We start from the raw sequence: 11,493 nt of genomic DNA, 5'->3' as shown, positions 1-11,493 counted from the left end.
TGTCAACACGGAGGTCTAGCTTGTTCTCACTACTGTGGCAAGATGAAGGTGAGTGTCACCAGGCGGCTGTGGCTTCAGCTTTATTACTGTACAAAGATGATCAGGTCAGACACAGTCTCTGTCCCACATGGGGCTCACGTCCTTTAGCACCAATGTTCTATCACTCATATTTTTGTCTGTGTATTTTTCTGTGTTTTACTGTTTCATGTTCCTTTGTAAGTCTGTTGCTATGCTTCCCCCTGATTATTAGCAATAAGATAGCTCCTTCAGGGGCAGGGATCATGCCTCATTCTCAGGCAAGAACCTTTTCCAGTGTTTAGTTCAGAGTACAGTGTAGATACTGCCGCAATACAGTGTCAATACTGTGACAATATCAGCCAATCCATCTAGCTAACATTTTTCATTTTAGGCTTGGCCGGGGTAGTCAACCCCACAACACCCCCTTTCCCCAAGACCACTTAGCACCTCGTCCGTTCACCTGCGCCCGAGGCCCTGCTTAGCTCTCTATACAACCCACCAGAATGACGAATAGCCAAAACTGTTTCTTTAGCTATTGAATGAATTCTGCAACTTTTTTTTTCAAACAATCTCAAACCATTTCTGCCTTCAAGTGGCAAGAAAGAGTTAATTACGGTAGTTTCACCGTGATAATCAAGTAAAATTTTTGAGAACCATGTACAGGGAATTCCAGTTTGTCTATGGCTGTGTGGACATAGGACAGCTATGTTTCAGATAATTTTCCAGGACAATTTCAATGGGATAAACCTAATAATTATAATAATAAAAATAGTGGTATTTCTTAAGTGCATACCATGGGCCAAGCACTGTACTAAGTGTTGGAGTAGATACAAGTTAAATCAGCTCAGACACAGCCCCTGTTCCACTTGGGGCTCACGATTTGAGTAGAAGGGAGAACAGGTATTAAACCAACATTAAATGCCTTCCCACCCCCACCCAACTCTCACCAAGGCCAGAGGGAGCAGCTCCAAGGCCTGATTGATATTTTGGAAGCAGAGAGAAACTTGTCTTATGCCGTTGAGTTGTCTCCGACTCATAGTGACGCCATGGACACATCTCTCTCAGAATGCCCCACCTCCATCTGCAATCATTCTGGTACAGTATCCATAGAGTTTTCTTGGTAAAAATATGTAAGTGGTTTACCATTGCCTCCTTACATGCAGTAAACATGAGTCTCTAGCCTTGACTCTCTCCCTTGCCGCTGCCATCCAGCACAGGTGAGTTTTGACGTGTAGCAGATTGTCTTCCACTTGCTAGCCACTGCCCAAGCTAGGAATGGAATGGACATACCTCCGCTGGACTCTCCCTCCCGTAGCTAAGACTGGTAAAGTACTGGAAACTCTCCAGGTGTGACCCTGAGAGGGGAGAGAGAAACTATTCCTGCCTACATGGAAGTGTTTTCTGAGTTGTCAGATGGAATTTCAGCTCTTCCCACCCTCTAGCTCTGTCTCCTTCCTTCTATTGCCATTCTGCAGGTTGCAAAGTGAGTGGGGAAGGGTGAGGGGGAATGACAGGAGAGAGGATATTTGGGGTAACCCACCCTGACTGGTAGGAGTTGGAGGGTGGGCTATCAGGTGCTAGGATATTCAGAATTATGGAAAAATATCCTGTCTGCGAAGTCACAACCTATCATTTTTCATCATCCTGGGCTGCACTGTGCTGAAGTCCTCCCTTTATTGCTAGGAGGTAAAAAAAAACAATACATCAATAGTGCCGCAAAGGCCTACATGGAACCTGTGAAATTTTCTTACACTGCCAGTTTCCCCATGGAGCCACACCCCCTGACTTGCACAACTGTTATTTCTATTTGCCAGATAGGAAGAATTTCACAGCTCTTCCTTCTCTGAAATTAAATGGGTTATTTGTTGCTGTTTGAAAGTTGAAAAATTAAATGTGCATGGAATATGAACTTAGAGCGGCCAGACCAGCTATTAGGTCCCAAGTATTTTCTGCTGTTTTGATGTATTAATATCATAATGTTTTAAAAATCAACTTCTAAAATCAAGTTTTTCCACTCCCACTCCACTCTGCTGTTCAGGTTCACAACTTTTGACCTTTTAAAGTACACAATGGGATTACTGTCAACACTGTAAGGTTTCTCAGTTATAGAACTCAACTAACATTCACATTCCATCCAAATCTAACCCTATTAACCTTGTTTCCAACAACATGGGAAACAATTCAAGGGATACCTCCCTGCAGCCAACTTTATAGTTTCTTTACTTGGCAATACGAACAGCTGAAGTTCCTTAAGAGGAACTACAGAGGGGAAAGGGTGACGGGATCCAACAGGGGGGATCTGATTTGAGTCCAAAGTATTAAAGAAGGACAGGAATCAAAAGCATGGAATATTAACTTCTTTTCAGGTCAGTACTGCAATGAAGATATTACTGCATCGTTCATAAATTTCTGAATACCCACTTTGTGCCAGGAGCTGAATCTACTCTGGAAAGCCCTGTCTTGAGTTTTTCTAGAAGGAGCTTTCATTCAGGAGCAGAGAAGCGGCCCTGTGCAGGTGCCAAATACCCCACACCTTCTCCCCTTTCTCTCTCTCCTCCCAAAATTATATAATAATAATAATAATGATGATGAAAGGATAATTGTGGAATCAATGTGGCCTAGGGCAAAGAGCACAGGCCTGAGAGTCAGGACAATTGGGTTCTAATAACAGCTTTCTCACTTGCTTATTAATGGGTTTTGAGCAAGTCACTTAATTTCTCCCTCACCCCCACAGCACTTATGTACATAACCAAAATGTATTTATTTATATAAAGTCTGTCTCTCCCTCTAATAATAATAATAATGATGGCATTTATTAAGCACTTACTATGTGCAAAGCACTGTTCTAAGCATTGGGGAGCTTACAAGGGGATCAGGTTGTCCCACGGGGGGCTCACAGTCTTAATCCCCATTTTACAGATGAGGTAACTGAGGCACAGAGAAGTGAAGTGACTTGCCCAAGGTCACACAGCTGACAATTGGTGGAGCCGGGATTCCCGGCTGACTCCAAAGCCCTTGCTCTTTCCACTGAGCCATGCTGCTTCTATAAATGCCTCCAGACTGTAAGCTCCTTATGGGCAAGGAACATGTCCACCAACTCTGTTATACTGTACTCTCCCAAGCACTCAGTACAGTGCTCTGCACATAAATAATGATTGATTCATTTATTGATTGATTCTCATCTGTAAAATGAGGATTCAATGCCTTTTCTCTCTCTATGTATATGAGGTTGTCTGATTGTATGTTATCTACCACAACACAGCAACTGTAGTATTATGGCATTTGATAAGCACTTACCCAGTGTCAGGTACTGTTCTAAGCATTGGAGTAATAATGATGGTATTTGTTAAGTGCTTACTATGTGCTAAGCACTGTTCTAAGCGCTGGGGAGGTAACAAGGTGATCAGGTTGTCCCTAAGTGGGACACCCTAATTACCTTGCATCTACCCCAGCGTTTAGAACAGTGCTTGGCACATGGTAAGTGCTTAACAAATACCAGTATTATTATTATTATAGGGAGTCTGAGGGAAAGAGGGAGAGAGGAAGGGGCCCTAAGGATGGGAGGAAGGGAGAGGATCTGAGGGAGGAGGTGAGGGAAGAAGGGGGTTCTGAGGGAGGGAAGGAGTGAGGGAAAGAGAAAGGAGGTCTGAGGGTGATAGGAACGGAGGGGATCTAAGAGAGGGAGAGGGGGGAACTTGGGGGGGGGTGTTTGAGGGAGGGAAAGAGGAAGGGGTTCTGAGGAAGGGAAGGGATCTGAGGAAGGGAAGGAGAAAGGGGGTTCTGAGGGAGGGAAGGAGGAAGGGGGTTCAGAGGAAGGGAAGGGATCTGAGGAAGGGAAGGAGGAAGGGAAGGAGGAAGGGAGTTCTGAGGGAGGGAAGGGATCTGAGGAAGGGAAGGAGGAAGGGGGTTCAAAGGAAGGGAAGCGATCTGAGGAAGGGAAGGAGGAAAGGGGTTCCGAGGGTGGGAAGGAGGAAGGGAAGGAGGAAGGGGGTCCTGAAGGAGGGCAGGATGGTGGCTCTTACTCCCCGGAGCAGCAGCAGCCATTCCGCCCCGTCCTGTCTCGTCAGGGCCGGGCTGTGGCGGGAGAAGCCGGTGGCCTGGGTCACCCTGGGCCGGGCCTGTCCCTGTCCCTGCCCCTGCCCCTGTCCCTGCCCATGCCCGGGCTGGGCCGGCGGCGCGTTCACGTGGCTTTTGTGGCTGACCCTTGACGAGCCGCTGGCCTCCTCCCCCGTCTCAGCACCCAGCTCCCTTCTCGCTCCCTCTCTCATTTCCCCCGCTTCTTTCTTAGCCCCTCAGTTTTACCTTTTATTTCCTCATTCCTCTCCTCCTTATCTCCTGCTTTTCTTTCTTCCCCCTCAATTGCCTCCACCCCGCCCCCCACCCCCATCCCTTTTCTCCAATCCTCCCTAAACACTACTGATCGATTGATGAATTGACTGGTTGATTGTTGCCTTTTTCCTGGATTCTTTTCCCCACACACCCACTTCACAGAAAATACCGTCCTATCAATAACCATATTCAGTCTAGCCTCGGTTTGTCTCCCACTTTCATCCTTGAAATAAAGGCCACCTCTCCAACTGTTCACCCAGATTCTTTTGACCCCCGGCTGTGGCGAAACCTTCCAGGTAGGACAATAAGATTCTGTGAGCAGAACTAATGCAGAATAACCATTTGGGAGAAAAGTTTACGGGGAAGATAATGAGAGTGGAAAAATGTGTTTATAAGATGATTTTCTACCACCTTTCTCAGTGTTGAAGAGCCCCCTTCCGTCTCTCTTAACTCTGATTCTTGGGAGTGTTGGCTAAAAGTGGAAACTACCACATTTGGTCAGAGCTCCCTGTAACGTTTTTCTCCAGTCAAAAGGTGGAGAGACTGGCTTCAGTCTCCTACTACTCCCCTCCCCTTAAAATTGTTGTTGAAAATAGTGTGAATTAAGGAAAATTCCACAGACTTCTAAACTTATAATCACCCTTGAGAATTAAAAATTAATTCTAAAACCTCAGACTCCATATTTGGGAATTTATCCCCCCCTCCCCAACTACCTGCAAATGAGGCAGGGAATCTGACTCATTTATCATTTAATATTTGCTAGTTAAGTTCCCTAGTGCCTATTAATTGCGGGGCCCGGGGTGGGGCGGGGGGGAGGAGGCTGTCCAGTGTTTGGAGGAAAGTTTATGGAATGAATAAGCCAGCCTTCTTTTGTAGTTGATCCTTTACAAGCCTCCAGCATTTACTTTAGAATTGCAAGCTTGGATCTGTTCAGATTATTCTATGCAGCCATGCTGGCAGTAGTAACAAGAAATCTGGATGCAGGTGTTGCATTCCCAGGGAAATCTTCCACTCAACAGAATTTTAGTATTATTCAAGATCCTAGAGACAGTCATTCAAGAATTGTTTGGAGCAGGTATCTGTCCTTGAGACACACATCCAAGATGATATACAAATGTCTATAAACCACTTCACTGAATGAGCCTGTCATTGTGGGCTGATGATAAGTTCAAAGAAAACCAAAGTGATAGAGCAGGGAAGCCATATACACAACCCAAACTTTATGTTGGCAACACAGAGAATAAATCCTGTCATTAAATGTCAGTTATATTGTTATAATTACTTTTCCAAGAGCTTAGTATAGTGCTCAGCACACAGTAAGAGCTCAATAGATACAGTTGACTGACAGACAGAATACTGTTACATGGCAGGACACTGACCAACAATGCCACAGTAGACAAAAAAGTAGACAACCGAATCAAGAAGGCTGACACATGACTTGAGAAACTGTTAACCAGGGTGGCAGCAGTGTTGTATTCGCCTCCAGATACTGCTGTAATGTCATGCCCACTTCTGCTGTCTAAGGAGCTGGATGGTGTGTGATTATCTGTTACAACTCTTACAGCTCAAGAGAGGATTAATTTAATCCTAACTGAGGAATAGCCTGTGGAATAAGACTGAATGACAGTGGCGCATTTAACAACCAATCAATCAATCACTGGTATTTATTGAATGCTTACTGCATGCAGAACACTATACTAAGCACTTGGAGTTAGTGGACCCAATCCCTGCCCTCAAAGAGCTCCTGAAAGGAATTGATTTCTAATGTGGAAGATCGCAGAGAGGTAATCAGCACTACAAATCAGAATTGGTTCAAGGCATCCCAATTTGGGATTAACAATAACTGAGGAAATACAGCTTGCTTTCAAATATGCTGGAATGAGACTAGAGAGTTAAGTTCCAGTTTAAAACTCTTTGCTCTTGCTTTTACCAATGCCTTGTTTTCTACTGGCAATTTGTAAAGGTTTTCAGATTATCAAAGTACCAATGCTGACAGATCCCACCAGTAAAAAGATGACAAAACTGCTCCTATTCTCTTGGGGAAGTGGAACTGATGATCTCCTATGGAACCCCTTTGGAAATGGGGTTATTAAAATAATAATAATTATGGTATTTGTTAAGCACCTACTGTGCCAAGCACTGGGGTAGATACAGGGTAAACAGGTTTTCCCATGTGAAGCTCACAGTCTTAATCCCCGTTTTACAGATGAGGTAACTGAGGCACAGAGAAGTGAAGTGGCTTGCCCAAGGTCACGCTGCAGATAAATGGCGGAGCGGGGATTAGAACCCATGTCCTCCGACTCCCAAGCCCATACTTTTTCCGCTAAGCCACGCCCGGGGTTCTAAAGTATATTCTAGAGACTGAAAAATTTAACCTACCTCACCAAAAGAAGCCAATGACTATTTTTCTCCCCAAGACAGGGAAGGGTCTGTGGTTTGGAATTTTCATGAATGGGTTCCACCAAGTGATAGATTTACAAGCTTAGATTAAAATTATTTTGCTGCAAAAACACTTAGAACTCCACGTTTTCAGAACTGTTTACACCATAACAATGATTTATAGTGTATTTGGAGCAAACAGTTTTTTTATGGTTTACAACTGAAACTTAACCCTTTGTTTTCCTCCTGCTCCTAAACTGCCAATACATTTTGCTCTTATCGCTTCCTACAGGTCCCATTAGGGAGTTCTATCTATATGAATAATAAGAGCTTTGGCTAGAAACTCATTCTAGAGGCAGTTTCTTTTGTTTTTAATCACCCATCATTCTAACACCTCCAGAAGGAGAATTCATAAAGAAGTAATTCCAAATTATTAAATCACCAGAACTGGAAAGGAAAGATCCAAGGACATTTTAAAAGGGGAAGAACCCTAGAGACAGTCATGGTTTCAACTTCGAAACAGTCACTGAACAAACATAGAGGAACCAGTTAGCAATAGCCAGGATCCCACATACGTAAATACTAAACTGTGTGACTCAAAGAAACCCCAAAGAAATAAACCCCAAGAAAAACATTATTAATCAGTTTGAGTTTTTTCCCACCTTTGCATTTTGAAAGAACAAGCAGCTCAACCTTAAGGAATGCTTGCAACTAGAACAACAAGCAAAAGCACAGCTTGGTGCTTAACTTGACACAGTATTTCAAAATTATTGAGAAGCATTTTGTTTGCAGCTCTGTTGCTGGATAACCCATGTACATCAGCCTTCCCCAAAGACAGGCAAAAATGAAAGTACTATGTATGTTGCTTTAGACACACTTTAAAATTCTACAAATGTTAAGAACTTATCTGGCTTAAGATGAACAGAACCAAAATATTTCTTTCAAAATGCCCCTTACTGTTGCTACAACCAATGTAAAGTCCTTTTCCTGCTACATGAAGCAGCAGGCTATTGCAGTGCGGGTTGGTTTGTACACACCATTCATACCAAGATTTCCAAATACTTTTCAAAAGACCATTGTTCCCTTTTCATAAGAAAAGACATTAAGGGTTTGTCTAAGTAAAGCCCAACATGCCTAGGCTTTGCCTAAGCCTCAGCAAAAGGTACTGACAACCATGTTAGTACTTCACAATACACCAGCTAAACCCCTTCAGTAAAACCATGGTCATTTTCTTCTCCCATTTCCTCATGGTCTAAAGTAGCACTGGCTGCTATCACCACCATAGATAAGCCTATCTGCGCTAGCCAGGAAACGGGGACCAGGCTGCCATGCCACAGCAAATTATAGGTCTCTGTGGTCCCTCTTGCCTGAAACAGTCTTTCCTCTTCCACCCCCACATGGCATAGACTATACAGTGCCTGGCACAGAGTAAGCACTTAACAAATACCACAAAAATAAAATAATTAAAAAAAAACCAGACTCTACCCCCTGGGCAAGAAACAGAGTGAAGGTGGAGGCGGATGGGTGGTGTGGGGTGAGAGATGGAGCTTCAGAAGTTTGAGACTGCAAAAATACACAAATGCAGCGTATATCTTAATCTCTCTAAGAAACCAAGCCCATTTTACTGTTTTCTCAAACAATCATATTTATCGAGCATTTACTGGGTGCAGAGCATTGTAGTAAGCACTTGGGAGAGTACAATTTAACAATATAACAGAAACATTCCCTGCCCACAATAAGGTTACATTGTTCTCAATCAATCAATCAGTTGTATTTATTGAGCACTTACTGTGTGCAGAGCACTGTACTAAGCGCTTGGGAAGTACAAGTTGGCAATATATAGAGGCGGTTCCTACCCAACAGTGGGCTCACAGTCTCCTTTATTAATTATATTCTTGGTTATCCTAGGGCCCTCTTGCCTAGTGTAAGCAATGCTCTTCTGCTTTATAAGTATCAGCTTGGCTATGCTACAGACTGTCTGAGCTAGGGGGTGAAGTGAAAAAGCATTCTAGGTCATAATAATTTTGAAAATGCATGGGGAAAAGGAGTCATCATGCTTCTAAGGGCATCCCTATGTGAAAGACAGCCTTTATTTTGCAAAGATATTCCACTGAATAATTAGAAAGGGCTGGAGTTAGGACAAGAAAGGCCTGAGTTTTATTCCCAAAACTTGCAGACACGAACAAGTATCACACTATGTCAGAAGGGAGTATGTCAGCCCTTTTGCCTGACCAGCCAATCTCTGTCCAGTGACTGGACTGTCATAAAATGCAACACAGACTCCTAGAACAACTGTTTGGCCACTACATTTTGATGCCTCTAATATTTCAGGCCTGCATTACTTTCCTCTATCTAATTCTGCCTCTCACTGGGAAGTGGGGATGGGATCTGGCATACAGCATCCTGGGACATGGGTGATAATAAAAACTGTGATATTTGTTAAGTGTTCACTCTGTGCCAAACACTATACTAAATGCTGCGGAAGATACAAGATAATCAGTTTGGACTGTAATAGTAGTACAGTACTCTGGAATGATGGGACAGGAAGTGGGATCTGATCCACACTCGTGTCTGCTGTCCATGGCTCCAGCCAATGCCTCCCTCACTTCACCTTTCTGGTCTGGCCACCCAAAAAAATTTCAGGTCCCTAATAGAGCACATGGCTGATACTCAAATCATGATGGTAGTCTGAAGAGAAGGGAGTTGGCACTTATGTGAAAATGGGAATTAGGGATCTGTGGCAGGAGAATAGTGGAAATTTGGGTAGAAGAAATGATCATCAGTCCCTAAAATTTAAGTTCTAAAAAGAGAAAAATAGGGAGTGGCCCAGTTCTGGAGGGTCAGGCTTGATTACCTTGTGAGACTACTGGTCCTGCTAAGTAGATTCAGTTACTCTGAATTAAGAATTTGTTTTAGGAAACAAACTGTAACCCTCAAAGACTTTGGGAGGACTCTCAAAATCTCTGGGTTGTTTTCCTGTTACTTCTCATCTCTCCTACTCGGACTCTGCTCAGGTCTGTGGGCTTCCCTCCAAACTCTGCTTTGAGAACATATATGTCCAGTTGTCTTTCTTATCCTCCTGCGACACATACTCAGTTACCATGGGGACAAAGCCTAGGGAAATTGACGTTCAACTTTATTTTTATTAATTTATGTTTAAACCTTCACCATTCAATTCTTGTGTGCCACAGGCAGGGAACCCTTTCCAGAACTTAAAAATAGTTTAGGAGGTAGGCCTTGAGCTAAAACCAACTCCAGGAGAATTTAAAGACCACACACTCTGCAAGAAGTTAGATTTAGATACAAAACACTTCAGGAAATTTGGGGTGGAAAAAAATAACTTTTTGCACAGATTTCCATTTAGGTCCTGGGCAAATGAATTTGTAAAGACTAGTGGAGGTCCAGTTCAATTTCCAAGGCCTTAGAGAACGAATTGCATGAGGCTCAATGTAACTGCTTCTCAGTTTTGGTAGACATAAAAATCAATTAATATTTATTCAGTGCTTGCTGCGTGCTGAGCACTGCATTAAGTTCTTGGGAGAATAGAATAGAACAAATAGATACAATTTTTTTCTCTCAAGGTAGATACACTAAAATAAATTATGGGTAGGGGAGGTTACTGAGTATAAGCAAATGTTCACCTGTGTTGTGAGGGGTGGTGGGCATGTGAGCACTTAAATGCATAGCTTAGGGAGAAGAGAAGGAGATAAGAAGTTAGAGAAAGCTTCCTGGTGGAGATAAGATATTAATAGGGCTTTGAAGATGGGGAGAGAAGTGTACTGTCAGATATGTAAAAATAGGGAGTTCAGGGCAGGAGGAAAAGTGTGAACAAAGTAGGATGGGAAAGGAGAAGAGAGGGAAAGAGGGACAGAGAGCGAGAGAGAGCATGAGTGTGCCAGAGAGAGAGAGAGAAAGCAAGAGAGGAAGGGTGTTTTAAAGCTAATGGTGAGGAATGCCTGCTTGATGCAGAGATGGATGGGCAACGTTGGGAGGGTTTTGAAGAGTGGGGAGACATGCGGCAGAATGATTCTGTAGAAATGCATCAGAGTAAAGTGTGGACAGGAGGAGTTTAAATGTATGGTTCTACAAAAATTAAGTCCTCAAGTCTGGGCATTGGCTTGGTACAATAGTTCATATATCTAACCTGATGCTTGGCTGCTTACAGCGCTTATTAGAATATCATGTTCTGGGAGCTTATTGTTTATTTTTATTAACAAGACTTTGCATATTACCTGAAGTTTTGTTTTTCTGATTCTTTGGCTGATCTGTTAATAGGACCTTAATTTCAGTATTTAAGCCTGAATTCCACTACTGAGTTAGTGAGAGGTGTAAATGCTGTAGAGACTCAGAATCAGCTCCATTACCTTTAAGGGGAAATATTTCTGAGAACCAAGGGTCTCAAAGGTGAAGCGCTTCAGCTGAAATAGTCAGTGTCAGCTAATACTGTCTCACTGACTTTGCCAAAAAAAAAAAGGACTTCTATTGAAAAGCCCTAAAAATTGCTCTGACTGCCCCTCTTCTTTCTTTCTTCAGCTGATACTGTCACAATGAAAGTCTCTCAGGAACCAACTGATGAAAGCTTTTCACTGGGGGGTTTTCCTAATAGGAATGAAATCATTTCAGAGAAATTCAGTAATGCCCAGAGCAAGAAATCCCAATGTTATTTTGGATGGGAAGCTGAAATTATTCTTTGATTTAACTCTTTGTCTAATTCTGTTTACTTACTCCTAAAATGTGTTTTAATGAAGTGATTAAAGTCATTGTTTT

The 11,493-nt window shown here is 42.9% G+C and overlaps 1 non-coding gene across 1 annotated transcript; it reads right to left on the bottom strand.

Moving 5' to 3' along the window:
- Window positions 1–1,245: 1,245 nt before the first annotated feature.
- LOC119941071 lies at window positions 1,246–1,383 on the bottom strand. The gene has a single exon (XR_005455106.1). It is a non-coding gene; the product is annotated as a small nucleolar RNA SNORA7 (small nucleolar RNA).
- Between the last annotated feature and the right edge of the window lie 10,110 nt (window positions 1,384–11,493).

Source organism: Tachyglossus aculeatus, chromosome 19 (genome assembly GCF_015852505.1).
Source record: "Tachyglossus aculeatus isolate mTacAcu1 chromosome 19, mTacAcu1.pri, whole genome shotgun sequence".
NCBI lineage: Eukaryota > Metazoa > Chordata > Mammalia > Monotremata > Tachyglossidae > Tachyglossus > Tachyglossus aculeatus.
This window is presented reverse-complemented; position numbering and strand designations above follow the sequence as displayed.